Genomic DNA, 14905 nt, shown 5'->3' with positions numbered 1-14905 from the left:
TTGATCTCCAATTTTTGGGATGAGGAGATCTCTTTCCAGCATTGTGGTCCGAACAAACCACGGGGCACCTGCCATCGCCCTTAGAGCCTTCGCTTGCATGACTCTGATTTTATTCAGATGCGTCTTCGCTGCACATCCCCAGACTTGAATGGCATATGTCCATATAGGGGAAGCTTACTTTTTGAATTCATGAGCCAGTGCAACTTTTTGAGTTTGTTTTGACATTTGATGACTGTAGCTCTGATATGCGGTCAGAAGAGTGGTAAAAGAGAGGATGTTGCAAAACATGCATGCATCGAGCTGCTCTGCGGGTTTCGTGAACGTGACCTTGGATTGATATCAGTTTGAACGCGATCCGATCCCACCTTCGGTTTCTTTATACAGAGCTTCATTAAAAGTATGGAAATAAAAAAGAGTATAAGTGGAAAAAAGTTGTGCCGCCCCCGGGTGGACTCGAACCACCAACCTTTCGGTTAACAGCCGAACGCGCTAACCAATTGCGCTACGGAGGCTAATGCCATTTTCACTTCAAATGGCGATTAAAAGAGAATCTGCTGCGTATAATTCTGGAATCTTGCAAAAACAGGATGCATTCGTTATCTAATCGGGGTTGCAGTTTTATATGATGAATCAGTGTACAAATTCTAGGGTAAACTCTTCCCCCGAAGTAGCTATAATTTTTCGCTGCTTCTATAGCCTCCGTGGCGCAATTGGTTAGCGCGTTCGGCTGTTAACCGAAAGGTTGGTGGTTCGAGTCCAACCGGGGGCGGCTATAATTTTTTTGTATATCTTACAAAAGATTTTCTTATATTTCTTGTTATTTACATTTTAAATAGTTTATTTCATACGGTAAACTAAATTATCATATTCCCAATTAACATATAACTGCGTTATATTTCTAGGATTTTTGATCTTGTGAAAAATTAGTAAAAAAAACTTAATGCAAATCTCACTATATCTTTCATTATCTCCTTTATATTTGTTGGTTTTTTTAATCGTGTGAAAAATGAGAAAAGAGAATACAAAAAAAGTTGTTCCGCCCCCTGGTGGTCTCGAACCACCAACCTTTCGGTTAACAGACGAACGCGCCAACCAATTGCGCCACGGAGGCCTCTGAAACATCGTAAAATTCTAGTAAACTTATAAAGAAAGCTAACTACAAAGAATAATTTGAATAGAATTGGGTAAGTCCCATAGCTGCCTTTCTTTCGAAAGTAGTTAATGTCCGGAGAGAATTTCTATCTTAAAGCTTGAATTTTGATCTATTTCCATGGCCTCCGTGGCGCAATTGGTTAGCGCGTTCGGCTGTTAACCGAAAGGTTGATGGTTCGAGTCCACCCGGTGGCGGCCAAATCTCTTTTTGTTGTACCGTTCTAAATAAAATAATCTCTACGGGATCACTAGAAGAAAGATTTAACGTTACTTCAATGATAATATTGATAATGACAATAATTTGTGATTAAAAAGAAAAGACAAAAATTATGCAAAAAACGTCGATCCTGCCAGGAGTCGAACCTGGAATCTTCTGATCCGTAGTCAGACGCGTTATCCATTGCGCCACGGGACCGGTTGAGAACGGTTGGAATGGTTACACATACAAGCCGCTGGCTGATTAGAAATTGTTTAACATTGTGTTTTATGTTTAGATGTTTATTATACACGATATTCAAAATGAGTATTGGGGTATATTAGATTTGTGGTAAAAGTGGATGTGTGTAACGTCCAGAAGGAATCGTTTCCGACCCTATAAAGTATATATATTCTTGATCAGCATCAATAGCCGAGTCGACTGAGCCCTGTCTGTCTGTCCGTCTGTCCGTCTGTCCGTCTGTCCGTCCGTCCGTCTGTCCGACAACTTCAGCGCCTAGTGCTCAAAGACTATAAGAGCTAGAGCAACGATGTTTTGGATCCAGACTTCTGGATCATAGATAACGACCATATCTATCAGATTGCTGAATCTGGATCAGATCAGATAATTTTTATAGCCAATAGGAACAAATCAATTTGCAGTGGCTACGCAGCGCCCGACGTCACGCTCAGACTGATTTTCTGTCTCTCTCGCACGCACTCTTTGTCGTGTCGTTTAATATTAGCGGCGTCTGCCGGAGGAGAGCCATACTGACTAAGTATCGGGTATAAATGTAGAGTTGCGGTCTCCGCAGCAACTCACAACGTTCCCCCTCGTTAGTTTTCTCGTATCGTCGAAATCGTGGATGCCACAGATTTTCGCCTTGTGTGGGGGCGGAAGTGGGCGGGGCAACTTTTTGAAATATTCTTGTAGCAGTGACATAACACAGAAGTCTGGATCCAAAACATCGTTGCTCTCGCTCTTATAGTCTTTGAGCACTAGGCGTTGAAGGGGACGGACAGACGGACGGACGGACAGACGGACAGACAGACATGACTCAATCGACTCGGCTATTGATGCTGATCAATAATATATATACTTTGTGGGGTCGGAAACGATTCCTTCTGGACGTTACACACATCAACTTTTACCACAAATCTAATATACCCCAATACTCAATTTGAGTATCGGGTATAATAACATCGTCTAATGGCAACTATAAAAAGTATGGGTAAACCATATATATTATAAATGGGGGTTGCATACAGTGCCTGACGACATTGTAAGACAAGCCATAATCGATAGCGAACTTTTGAACACAAAAGTCGCATCAAATCAATTCGGTTTGCTTATAGATACCTAGATCTATAACTTACTCAATGTCACAAACTGTTCCTCTTTCAAACTTAGTTCTACAACAATGTTATGCTAATATCTATTTCATTTTCATGACAAAGGGGTCAGCACTTTCGGATAAGCGGGATATTGAATATTTGGCTAAAACTCAAATGCGATGCAAAGAAACGAAGCGGGTGTAAATGCTCGGCTTTGGCGTTCTCTTCTATTTGCTATGTGATTATACAATTGTGACAAGCACAGTATGCCTTCATGCTTGCGAGTACATCAAAATATTGCAACGTTTTGTTTTAGCTCTTGCCACAAAAATCGCTTTGATTCCAGTGCATTAACCGCATTTTGCGCCATATAAACAAAATAGTCGCCATCTCATATAGGAAACCATATCTATACAAGTACAGCTAAATATTCTCCGTAAATGTGTGTGTGTGTGTGGTTTTATTTTTATACCCGATACTCAAAATGAGTATTGGGGTATATTAGATTTGTGGTAAAAGTGGATGTGTGTAACGTCCAGAAGGAATCGTTTCCGACCCCATAAAGTATACATATTCTTGATCAGCATCAATAGCCGAGTCGATTGAGCCATGTCTGTCTGTCCGTCTGTCCGTCCGTCCGTCTGTCCGTCTGTCCGTCCCTATTAGCGCCTAGTGCTCAAAGACTATAAGAGCTTGAGCAACGATGTTTTGGATCCAGACTTCTGTGATATGTCACTGCTACAAAAATATTTCAAAACTTCGCCCCGCCCACTTCCGCCCCCACAAAAGACGAAAATCTGTGGCATCCACAATTTTAAAGATACGAGAAAACCAAAACCGCAGAATCGTAGAGAATGACCATATCTTTTAGACTGCAGAATTTGAATAAGATCGTATTATTATTATAGCCAGCATCAAGAAAACAATTTCATTTTTTCTCGCCCTGTCTCTCTCTAACACACATGTAACATAGCCGGCTTTGCTTAGAGTAAAACATTAGCGACTAGATCTCAGAGACTATAAAAGCTAGAGCAACCAAATTTGGTATCCACACTCCTTATATATCGGACCGAGACGAGTTTGTTTCAAAAGTTCGCCACACCCCCTTCCGCCCCCGCAAAGGATGAAAATCTGGGGATATTCACAAATCTCAGAGACTATTAAGGCTAGAGTAACCAAATTTGGTATCCGCACTCCTGTTAGATCTCACTTTAAAACGAAAATCTCAAAATTTCGCCCCACCCCCTTCCGCCACCACAAAGGACGACAATCTGTTGCATCCACAATATTGAGGATACGAGAAAACTAAAAACGCAGAATCGTAAAAGATGACTAAATCTTCTAGAGTGCAAAATCTGAACCAGATCGTATAATTGTTATAGCCAGAATCAAGAAAACAATTTCATTCTTTCTCGCTCTGTCTCTCTCTAACACACAGGTGTCATGGTCGGTTTTGCCAATTGCCAAATATGAGTTCAAGGATCTCAGAACCTATAAGAGCCAGAGCAAACAAATTTGGTATCCACACTCCTGTGATATCGGACCTTGACCGTTTCGTGTCCAAATTTCGCCACACCCCCTTCCGCCCCCCCAAAGGACGAAAATCTGGGGCATCCACAAATCTCAGAGACTATTAAGGCTAGAGTAACCAAATTTGGTATCCGCACTTCTGTTAGATCTCACTATAAAACGTATATCTCCTTTTGGCTATAAAAATGATCTGATCTGATACAGATTCAACAATCTAATAGATATGATCATTATCTATGATTCTGCGTTTTTAGTTTTCTCGAATGTGCAATATTGTCGATGCAACAGATATGTTCCGCCCTTTGTGTGGGCGGAAGGGGGTGGGGTGAAATTTTGAGATACACGTTTTATAGTAAGATCCAACAGGAGTGCGGATACCATTTTGGTTACTCTAGCCTTAATAGTCTCTGAGATTTTTGAATATCCCCAGATTTTCGTCCTTTGCGGGGGCGGAAGGGGGTGTGGCGAAATTTTGAAACAAATTCGTCTCGGTCCGATATATTAGGAGTGTGGATACCAAATTTGGTTGCTCTAGCTTTTGTAGTCTCTGAGATCTAGGCGCTAATGTTTTACTCTAAGCAAAGCCGCCTATGATACGTGTGTGTTAGAGAGAGACAGGGCGAGAAAAAATGAAATTGTTTTCTTGATGCTGGCTATAATAATAACACGATCCAATTCAGATTCTGCAATCTAAAAGATATGGTCATTCTCTACGATTCTGCGTTTTTGGTTTTCTCATATCTTAAAAATTGTGGATGCCACAGATTTTCGTCCTTTGTGGGGGCGGAAGTGGGCGGGGCGAAGTTTTGAAATATTTTTGTAGCAGTGACATATCACAGAAGTCTGGATCCAAAACATCGTTGCTCTTGCTCGTATAGTCTTTGAGCACGGACGGACGGACAGACGGACAGACGGACAGACAGACAGGGCTCAATCGACTCGGCTATTGATGCTGGATCAAGAATATATATACTTTATGGGGCCGGAAACGATTCCTTCTGGACGTTACACACATCCACTTTTACCACAAATCTAATATACCCCAATACTCATTTTGAGTATCGGGTATAAAAATACAACAAAAAATTTGATTTCGCCCAACGTGGGGCTCGAACCAACGACCCTGAGATTAAGAGTCTCATGCTCTACCGACTGAGCTAGCCGGTCAATATACCTGGCACTGGACCATATATCTTTCTGAAATTCGTGATAAGGTTCTGGTCATAGATCATGACATTTTTGTTTATTACATATTATTTTGTTACAAATCCCAAAACAGTTCGAGTCTTCTGTTTGAACTTTACTATGGTTATTCTTCCAACTATATCGCTTTGAGCGACTGACTGAAGTTCGACTGAAAATCAATTCAAAGCCGATCCTACCAAAAATAAAAAGTGTGGCCCATGATTATTAGCACGACGCTCTAACCAACTGAGCTAATGGGCCTCTTGACGCCATTTTCTATTCGTGATGATTTTCAAATAACGGCAAAATTAACATACTTCAATTAAATCATATAAATTTAGCTATCTTGCAGCACCTCAAACAAAAATAAATATTTACAAAACTATACTCCAAAAAGTAATTCCTCGCCCATGGGGGGATCGAACCCGCGGCCTTCGCGTTATTAGCACGACGCTCTAACCAGCTGAGCTAATGGGCCTCATACCGCCATCTTGTTTGTAGGACTTCTTGGAACACCTATAAAACTAATCAATATATTTAACTAAGATAAGACAAGCTATATCTCCTAAGCAGTTAGAGATTGTGAATATTCTATTCCATACACAAGTTTTAATAGAGGCAATGATTCCTTTAGTACCTGTAGGATCGCCTAGGGATATTCCTTATCGATCGGTTGAGATTTCGGTTGAATTCCTATCTTCGAGACCTTGATAACAGCCCGGCTAGCTCAGTCGGTAGAGCATGAGACTCTTAATCTCAGGGTCGTGGGTTCGAGCCCCACGTTGGGCGAAAAATCACTTTTTTGCCATCAAATATATTTTACTGCATACGCTTGGTAAGCTCACGCCTCTTTGGCTGCGCTCTTGTTCATATTTTAATCAAAGTTCTGTTGATTTTACTCTGGAAACCTACCCCAACATATTTGGCCTTGTCTGTGGCAGTACCAGACGCTGCCAGTGGCATACTGATTGAAAGTATGTGAGAGGGTGAACATAATGTGTGATGCGCCTACACATGGGGTATGTGGAGACATGAACTGGGCAGCATGTGCGCAGCAACCGCCGACGACAACATAAACAATTTGTCTGCACAAATAAGCTTTGCCTTGGCTGTCTTTTAATACCCGATACTCAAAATGAGTATTGGGGTATATTAGATTTGTCTGTCCGTCTGTCCGCCTGTCCGTCCCCTTCAGCGCCTAGTGCTCAAAGACTATAAGAGCTAGAGCAACGATGTTTTGTATCCAGACTTCTGTGATATGTCACTGCTACAAAAATATTTCAAAACTTCGCCCCGCTTACAACCGCCCCCACAAAGGACGAAAATCTGTGGCATCCACATTTTTAAAGATATGAGAAAACCAAAAACGCAGAATCGTAGAGAATGACCATATCTTTTAGACTGCAGAATCTGAATTGGATCGTATTATTATTATAGCCAGCATCAAGAAAACAATTTCATTTTTTCTCCCCCTGTCTCTCTCTAACACACACGTAGCATAGGCGGCTTTGCTTAGAGTAAAACATTAGCGCCTAGATCTCAGAGACTATAAAAGCTAGAGCAACCAAATTTGGTATCCACACTCCTGTGATATCGGACCTTGACCGTTTCGTGTCAAAATTTCGCCACACCCCCTTCCGCCCCCGCAAAGGATGAAAATCTGGGGATATTCACAAATCTCAGAGACTATTAAGGCTAGAGTAACCAAATTTGGTATCCGCACTTCTGTTAGATCTCACTATAAAACGTATATCTCAGAATTTCGCCCCACCCCCTTCCGCCCCTACAAAGGACGAAAATCTGTTGCATCCACAATATTGCACATTCGAGAAAACTAAAAACGCAGAATCATAGATAACGACCATATCTATCAGATTGCTGAATCTGGACCAGATCAGATAATTTTTATAGCCAAAAGGAACAAATCAATTTGCACTGGCTACGCAGCGCCCGACGTCACGCTCAGACTGATTTTCTGTCTCTCCCGCACGCACTCTTTGTCGTGTCGTTTAATATTAGCAGCGTCTGCCGGAGGAGAGCCATACTGACTTAGTATCGGGTATAACTGTAGAGTTGCGGTGTCCGCAGCAACTCACAACGTTCCCCCTCGTTTAATCATCAAGATAAGCTAAGCAAATCGATTGAGAACATCAATGTAACAAAATATTGGTAAAAAAAAGAGGATCAAACTCTGGCCCATGGGGGGAGCGAACCCGCGGCCTTCGCGTTATTAGCACGACGCTCTAAAGCATCTGAGCTAATGGGCCATGTGATCATAGCGGTCAATTTGTCCCAATTCAGACTCTCGGAGCTAAGTGATTAGGAATGCACGTTCTAAACTCGCGAAATACATACATACATATATAATAAATAATAAAATTTAAATTTGTTAACTTACCAATAGGATGATTGGTATTTACTTCAATGTGTTGTCTGCCGTGGTTTTATTTTATTGCACGTTGAAGACGGAAATGGATCTCCCAACGTATGGGCATATCACTGCAAAGAATTGGAAAAATCTACTGTAATGAATAGGACAGAAATGAAACACACGAACAAGTACTAGAAGCAGCCAGAAACGGCATCAATGAAACATGTTTTCCCATGCATACAGCATGAAAGGAAAACTAATAAAGAAAAAAGAGAAAAGACCCAGAAGAAGGGAGAGAAAATGAGTGAAAAGCGAAGAATGCACGCCTCGTAGATACAAAAAGGAAGTGATATGGGGGCCACGCGATGGTGGTGGAGAGCCGAAAGCCGACGCAATATTTTTTCTGTGGTGTAGGTTAGGGCAAAAAAAAGGCTCCCCCACGCACACACACCAGTGTACAGGGATACATATACGTGCGGTAGGGGTGGACGGGGATGCATGTGCATACTCGTAACTTCAATAGGCCCGTCTCGTCCGACAACTTACAATTGTCGAAGAATGAGCGTAGAAACAGGCAGACGGGGCAAAAGAGCTGCCAGAGATGAAAGCAAAATGCTGAAGAATTGCAACGTAGCAGACTACGACCGGATGGGGATGAGGATGAGGAGGAGGAGGTGTGGTAGTGCTGTCATGGTGTGGTGGGGACAGACGCAGAGGAGAGGCAGTCATTTTGCCCGATGTCAGGGGCATGAAGTTGCAATGAAAATGAAATTGCAAGCGGCCCATAGACATAGACAGCCGGGATATTTATACATGTCTGTCGCTGGCTGTGTTCGCGTATCCGTGTATCTGTGTGTGGTGCACATTATATTTAGTTACTTGTGTCTGGTTCTACTGCATTCTATGCGGCAGTTTCTAGATATGTATCTGCGAGATACATTTCAGTCGGCTAGAGAGCCCAGCGAGAACTCTGCTGAACGAACTGCGCTATTTTCGCTTTCAACGGATGCAACCCAAAATGGAGGACGAAGATGTGTGCAGCATGTATTGTACAATAGTATGCTGTCCGACCAGTTTCCGATTGTTGCAGGTTAATGGGGCTCTGAAGAGGGGCATGTTGCCAATATTTCTCTTCTCCTGCGTTTTCAACTCTCTTTTAACCCATCTCGAATAAAGCGGAAACCTATTGTGGCTTATGTTAGTGTTATTCCCAGTATTTCTATATCTCTACGATGACATCGCCAGTTGTACTTCTATATTTATAAATCTTACTTGGAAAAAGATTAAGGTCAATATTGTTATAAAGATATTGTGTTTTCTGTAAAGACTTTTTAGATTCGGATGTATAGCCCTACATACAATGCCCTGGGGTCATTTCTATACTCAAAATCCTGAAAGGAAATTAACCATTTTACGGGGCTTCTAAGTACAAAGTTCTATGAGTTTTTCCAGAATCGAGACTACCGACTGTAAAGCTATACCAAGTGTATGATATGGTCTGATTCTAGGCGCAATTCGAGCCGAAAGGTAATTGTGTTGCGTTGTATGTGGCCTGAACAAAAATCAAACATCAGCAAAAAAATCACCACAATGCGCTTAAATGAATAAAACAAGGTATTATTCCCTAAAATACACACAAAAATCTCTGAATCACGGTGTTAAAAAGATTCGTTTCTCTTGAGTTAATGCAGGGGATATACATACATATGTACATATACGAGTACAAATCTGTAGGGTAGTACCTAGAGAACCTCTAGACTCTTGCATTAACTACCAAAAGCTGTCTGAAGGGGGACGGGTGGGGTAGTACAAGTCGCTAAACGAGTTAACCGCTTCGCTGGCAGAGGCAGTGGCAGCGAAGCGACGCCTCTGTGGAGGCCTACAAACACACATACATAGGAAACGAGAAGAACGTGGGAAGAAAGAGAGCCAGCGAAGGAGAGAGAGAAACAGACGCCAAGCGACCAGCAAGACGGAGAGAATCACACAACCGGAGAGCTTACAAATGTAGTGGTGTATGTAAATGGAGAAACGACAGCTAAACAAACAGCAAGAATAACAAATCTACAACAAGTAGAATGAGAAGAAGAAGCACAAAAAGAACAACAACTTATTGCTGTTCGCTTTCAGCCGAAGCAGACGATGAAAACAAAAAAGTATGTAAAACGAGGGGGAACGCTGTGAGTTGCTACGGACACCGCAACTCTACAGTTATACCCGATACTAAGTCAGTATGGCTCTCCTCCGGCAGACGCCGCTAATATTAAACGACACGACAAAGAGTGCGTGCGAGAGAGACAGAAAATCAGTCTGAGCGTGACGTCACGCGCTGCGTAGCCACTGCAAATTGATTTGTTTCCTTTGGCTATAAAAATGATCTGATCTGATCCAGATTCAGCAATCAGATAGATATGGTCGTTATCTATGATTCTGCGTTTTTAGTTTTCTCGAATCTGCAATATTGTGCAGGCCACAGATTTTCGTCCTTTGTGTAGGCGGAAGGGGGTGGGGCGAAATTTTGAGAAATACGTTTTATAGTGAGATCTAACAGGAGTGCGGATACTAAATTTGGTTACTCTAGCGTTATTAGTCTTTGAGATTTGGGAATATCCCCAGATTTTCGTCCTTTGCGGGGGCGGAAACGGGTGTGGCGAAATTTTGAAACAAACTCGTCTCGGTACGATATATTAGGAGTCTGGATACCAAATTTGGTTGCTCTAGCTTGTATAGTCTCTGAGATCTAGGCGCTAATGTTTTACTCTAAGCAAAGCCGCCTATGCTACGTGTGTGTTAGAGAGAGACAGGGCGAGAAAAAATGAAATTGTTTTCTTGATGCTGGCTATAATAATAGTACGATCCAATTCAGATTCTGCAGTCTAAAAGATATGGTCATTCTCTACGTTTCTGCGTTTTTGGTTTTCTCATATCTTTAAAAATGTGGATGCCACAGATTTTCGTCCTTTGTGGGGGCGGTTGTAAGCGGGGCGAAGTTTTGAAATATTTTTGTAGCAGTGACATATCACAGAAGTCTGGATCCACAACATCGTTGCTCTAGCTCTTATAGTCTTTGAGCACTAGGCGCTGAAGGGGACGGACAGACGGACAGACAGACATGGCTCAATCGACTCGGCTATTGATGCTGATCAAGAATATATATACTTTATGGGGTCGGAAACGATTCCTTCTGGACGTTACACACATCCATTTTCACCACAAATCTAATATACCCCAATACTCATTTAGAGTATCGGGTATAAAAACTGATGAAGAGACGAAGAGCGCCATAAAGTATAAGAACAGCCAGCAGCCGAGATGGAACAGAAAAACAGACAGACAGTCGGTCGCATGGGAAGACTGTCGACTTCATTCCGCCAAAAAGAGGATGGATGGAATGCAACTTACCGAAAACGAAACACAAATATTATTTACATTTAACACTTTGTATTTTTGTTGTTTTACATAGAACTCGCACACACAGCCACAAAACAAACTTACAGGCGGCTTTATGGGATTCTTCCGATTGTTATTCTCACAAAGAGTTTAAGGCCTAGTAATCCCTACTACTAAGAGCACTTTCCTATAAACACACACATGACACTTCTTTTAGTAAGAGCGGTTATTTTCGTGGGATTTCCGTTAATTTCTTGGCATTCGCCTTTGCCGCACACGTACAACGTTTGGATTTGGATCAGCTATTCCGAAACTGTATTCATACACATAGATTTTTTGTATGATAATATTTTTGTAGGTGATATATTTTGTGGTTTTTTTTGTTTTGCTAATTTGGGATGTTATTATAGGTTTAACCAACGGACTTTTCTGAATTCAGAAGAATATTCGACACTCTATCTTTCCGTTGCCGCGGCCCAAACATGTTTCATTCATGTTCGCGAGTTTGGGGGCGGCAAGGCCGATTCTTTCAAATACGCCCGCCTTCAAATGTTGCTGGGACCAAAAATGTTGTTCGATAAGGCAAAAAACGGTATGGATCACAAGTAAAACCGTCACAAATATACAACGTATGGCATACTTAACATACCCCAATGCTTAATATACTTTGAAGGTTTAAAATGGGAGCTCTCAAGAGCGAGAGATCTCATTTTTGCGTATCGAGTATGAGCGTTGGGGCTGCCGCTTGCTGTGGGGCCGTTCGGGCTTTGAGCAGAGGCAACTACTAGCACTGCTTATGGAACTCCTAACTCGGTCGATAATATGGTTTCTCTTGAATCATAAAGCAGCTCGCACACATGTACATCTTGTGTAATTCGGTTGCCAACGGGTTCTGTGGCGCAATGGATAATGCGTCTGACTACGGATCAGAAGATACCAGGTACAACTCCTGGCAGGATCGAAGTTTCCTTTTATTTTTATCAATTTTATTTTTTGTATAAACTTTTATTATTTTTTATTATTTATTATTTATTAAGAATTTATCAATAAAATTCTTACGCTAGGAATTATTCTGCCGCTTAATATTTAACGGGTCCTGTGGCGCAATGGATAACGCGTCTGACTACGGATCAGAAGATTCCAGGTTCGACTCCTGGCAGGATCGCAAAAATATAATTTTTTAATTTTTCTTATTTAAAAATGATATTTGTGAGTTAGAATATCAACATAACAATATATATAACAATTCAATATTATATCAAATAATGAAACTTAATTATCAAACAAAATATCAACAACAAAGAATAGGACAAAAAATTTTCTTTCGCCCAACGTGGGGCTCGAGCCCACGACCCTGAAATTAAGAGTCTCATGCTCTACCGACTGAGCTAGCCGGGCACTTGAGCGTGTTATGGCAAAGTTTATTTCTCACATGCTATGGCTTTCGGTGTATCTTCCCATTGATTTTGTATTGACTCGATACCTTGTTCTTATAGAACTACCGAATTTAGACGGTTGTGAGATTGTATTATTACAACGATATGTAGGTTCATTTACAAAGCTATATTAATGAAAAGCTCATATTCGAAAGCTTCAGAAACTTGGCAACCATTGGGCACAAAGCTGTTATGCGGTCCTATGGCGCAATGGATAACGTGTCTGACTACGGATCACAAGATTACAGTCTCGAATCCTGGCATGATCGACTTTTTTTTAATTTTCGTTAATATATTTAATTAAATTTTTTATCGAGATATAGCGCTTGTTCAAGCATGAACATATTATCGTCAATACAATGCCACTTTCGGCCCCTTGCAGAATGTTTAAACATAAATAGATTATTGTACACATTCACTCATGTAACAACACCGATCTCTAAAGAAATCACATAAAGTAGACAAGTTATGACTGCACGGGTGTAAACAGAGATCTGTAACCCATTAATACGACAACAAAACACTAGTGGAGAAAACACTTAACAAATGCGGTCCTAAAATAACACTAGTGTAAGCATGTACTCTAATAGACACCCTCAGTAAAGTGTATCCTCTGCGTAGGTCTAACGGTAATTATAGACTACCATATTGTACCTCCTACCTCATTGTCAAATCACATATAAGGCTCTGATTTTTATACCCGATACTCAAAATGAGTAAAAACGTCCAAAAGGAATCGTTTCCGACCCCATAAAGTATATATATTCTTGATCAGTATCAATAGCCGAGTAGATTGAGCCATGTCTGTCTGTCCGTCTGTCCGTCCGTCCGTCTGTCCGTCCCCTTAAGCGCCTAGTGCTCAAAGACTATAAGAGCGAGAGCAACGATGTTTTGGATCCAGACTTCTGTGATATGTCACTGCTACAAGAATATTTCAAAACTTTGCCCCGCCCACTTCCGCCCCCACAAAGGGCGAAAATCTGTGGCATCCACATTTTTAAAGATATGAGAAAACCAAAAACGCAGAATCGTAGAGAATGACCATATCTTCTAGAGTGCAAAATCTGAACCAGATCGTATAATTATTATAGCCAGAATCAAGAAAACAGTTTCATTCTTTCTCGCTCTGTCTCTCTCTAACACACAGGTTTCATGGCCGGTTTTGCCAATTGCAAAATATGAGTTCAAGGATCTCAGAACCTATAAGAGCCAGAGCAACCAAATTTGGTATCCAAACTCCTGTGATATCGGACCTTGACCGTTTCGTGTCCAAATTTCGCCACACCCCCTTCCGCCCCCGCAAAGGACGAAAATCTGGGGAATCCACAAATCTCAGAGACTATTAAGGCTAGAGTAACCAAATTTGGTATCCGCACTTCTGTTAGATCTCACTATAAAACGTATATCTCAGAATTTCGCCCCACCCCCTTCCGCCCCCACAAAGGACGAAAATCTGTTGCATCCACAATATTGCACATTCGAGAAAACTAAAAACGCAGAATCATAGATAACGACCATATCTAGATTGCTGAATCTGGACCAGATCAGATAATTTTTATAGCCAAAAGGAACAAATCAATTTGCACTGGCTACGCAGCGCCCGACGTCACGCTCAGACTGATTTTCTGTCTCTCTCGCACGCACTCTTTGTCGTGTCGTTTAATATTAGCAGCGTCTGCCGAAGGAGAGCCATACTGACTTAGTATCGGGTATAACTGTAGAGTTGCGGTGTCCGCAGCAACTCACAACGTTCCCCCTCGTTTAATCATCAAGATAAGCTAAGCAAATCGATTGAGAACATCAATGTAACAAAATATTGGTAAAAAAAGAGGATCAAACTCTGGCCCATGGGGGGATCGAACCAGCGGCCTTCGCGTTATTAGCACGACGCTCTAAAGCATCTGAGCTAATGGGCCATGTGATCATGGCGGTCAATTTGTCCCAATTCAGACGCTCAGAGTTGAGTGATTAGGAATGCACGTTCTAACCTCGCGAAATACATACATACATATATAATAAATAATAAAATTTAAATTTGTTAACTTACCAATAGGATGATTGGTATTTACTTCAATGTGTTGTCTGCCGTGGTTTTATTTTTTGCACGTTGAAGACGGAAATGGATCTCCCAACTTATGGGCATATCACTGCAAAGAATTGGAAAAATCTACTGTAATGAATAGGACAGAAATGAAACACACGAACAAGTACTAGAAGCAGCCAGAAAAGGCATCAATGAAATATGTTTTCCCATGCATACAGCATGAAAGGAAAACTAATAAAGAAAAAAAGAGAAAAGACCCAGAAGAAG

At 41.3% G+C, this 14905-nt stretch overlaps 1 protein-coding gene and 9 non-coding genes across 11 annotated transcripts in view; 4 read left to right on the top strand and 6 right to left on the bottom strand.

The window, feature by feature from the left end:
• The window catches only part of LOC117192423 (ecdysone receptor-like), a 107269-nt gene extending 95550 nt beyond the window's left edge, over positions 1–11719 (bottom strand). The window contains exons 1-2 of one of the 2 annotated variants that reach the window (XM_033397092.1): positions 11171–11719; positions 7796–7896 (exon numbers count right to left, since the gene is read on the bottom strand). The gene's annotated coding sequence lies outside the window, so the exon portion shown is untranslated. The remainder of the gene's footprint in view (positions 1–7795; positions 7897–11170) is intronic. The other variant, XM_033397093.1, reaches the window with a different exon arrangement.
• Positions 439–512, bottom strand: Trnan-guu. The gene has a single exon. It is a non-coding gene; the product is annotated as a tRNA-Asn (tRNA).
• Trnan-guu lies at positions 696–769 on the top strand. Its single transcript has one exon. It is a non-coding gene; the product is annotated as a tRNA-Asn (tRNA).
• Trnan-guu lies at positions 1274–1347 on the top strand. The gene has a single exon. It is a non-coding gene; the product is annotated as a tRNA-Asn (tRNA).
• On the bottom strand, positions 1495–1567 carry Trnar-acg. The gene has a single exon. It is a non-coding gene; the product is annotated as a tRNA-Arg (tRNA).
• Positions 5307–5379, bottom strand: Trnak-cuu. The gene has a single exon. It is a non-coding gene; the product is annotated as a tRNA-Lys (tRNA).
• On the bottom strand, positions 5802–5875 carry Trnai-aau. Its single transcript has one exon. It is a non-coding gene; the product is annotated as a tRNA-Ile (tRNA).
• Positions 6114–6186, top strand: Trnak-cuu. Its single transcript has one exon. It is a non-coding gene; the product is annotated as a tRNA-Lys (tRNA).
• Positions 11720–12250: 531 nt separating the features above from the next.
• Positions 12251–12323, top strand: Trnar-acg. Its single transcript has one exon. It is a non-coding gene; the product is annotated as a tRNA-Arg (tRNA).
• A 160-nt stretch (positions 12324–12483) lies between these two features.
• Trnak-cuu lies at positions 12484–12556 on the bottom strand. The gene has a single exon. It is a non-coding gene; the product is annotated as a tRNA-Lys (tRNA).
• Positions 12557–14905: the final 2349 nt, after the last annotated feature.

This window comes from Drosophila miranda, assembly GCF_003369915.1.
Source record: "Drosophila miranda strain MSH22 chromosome Y unlocalized genomic scaffold, D.miranda_PacBio2.1 Contig_Y2_pilon, whole genome shotgun sequence".
Taxonomy (NCBI): Eukaryota; Metazoa; Arthropoda; class Insecta; order Diptera; family Drosophilidae; genus Drosophila; species Drosophila miranda.
This window is presented reverse-complemented; position numbering and strand designations above follow the sequence as displayed.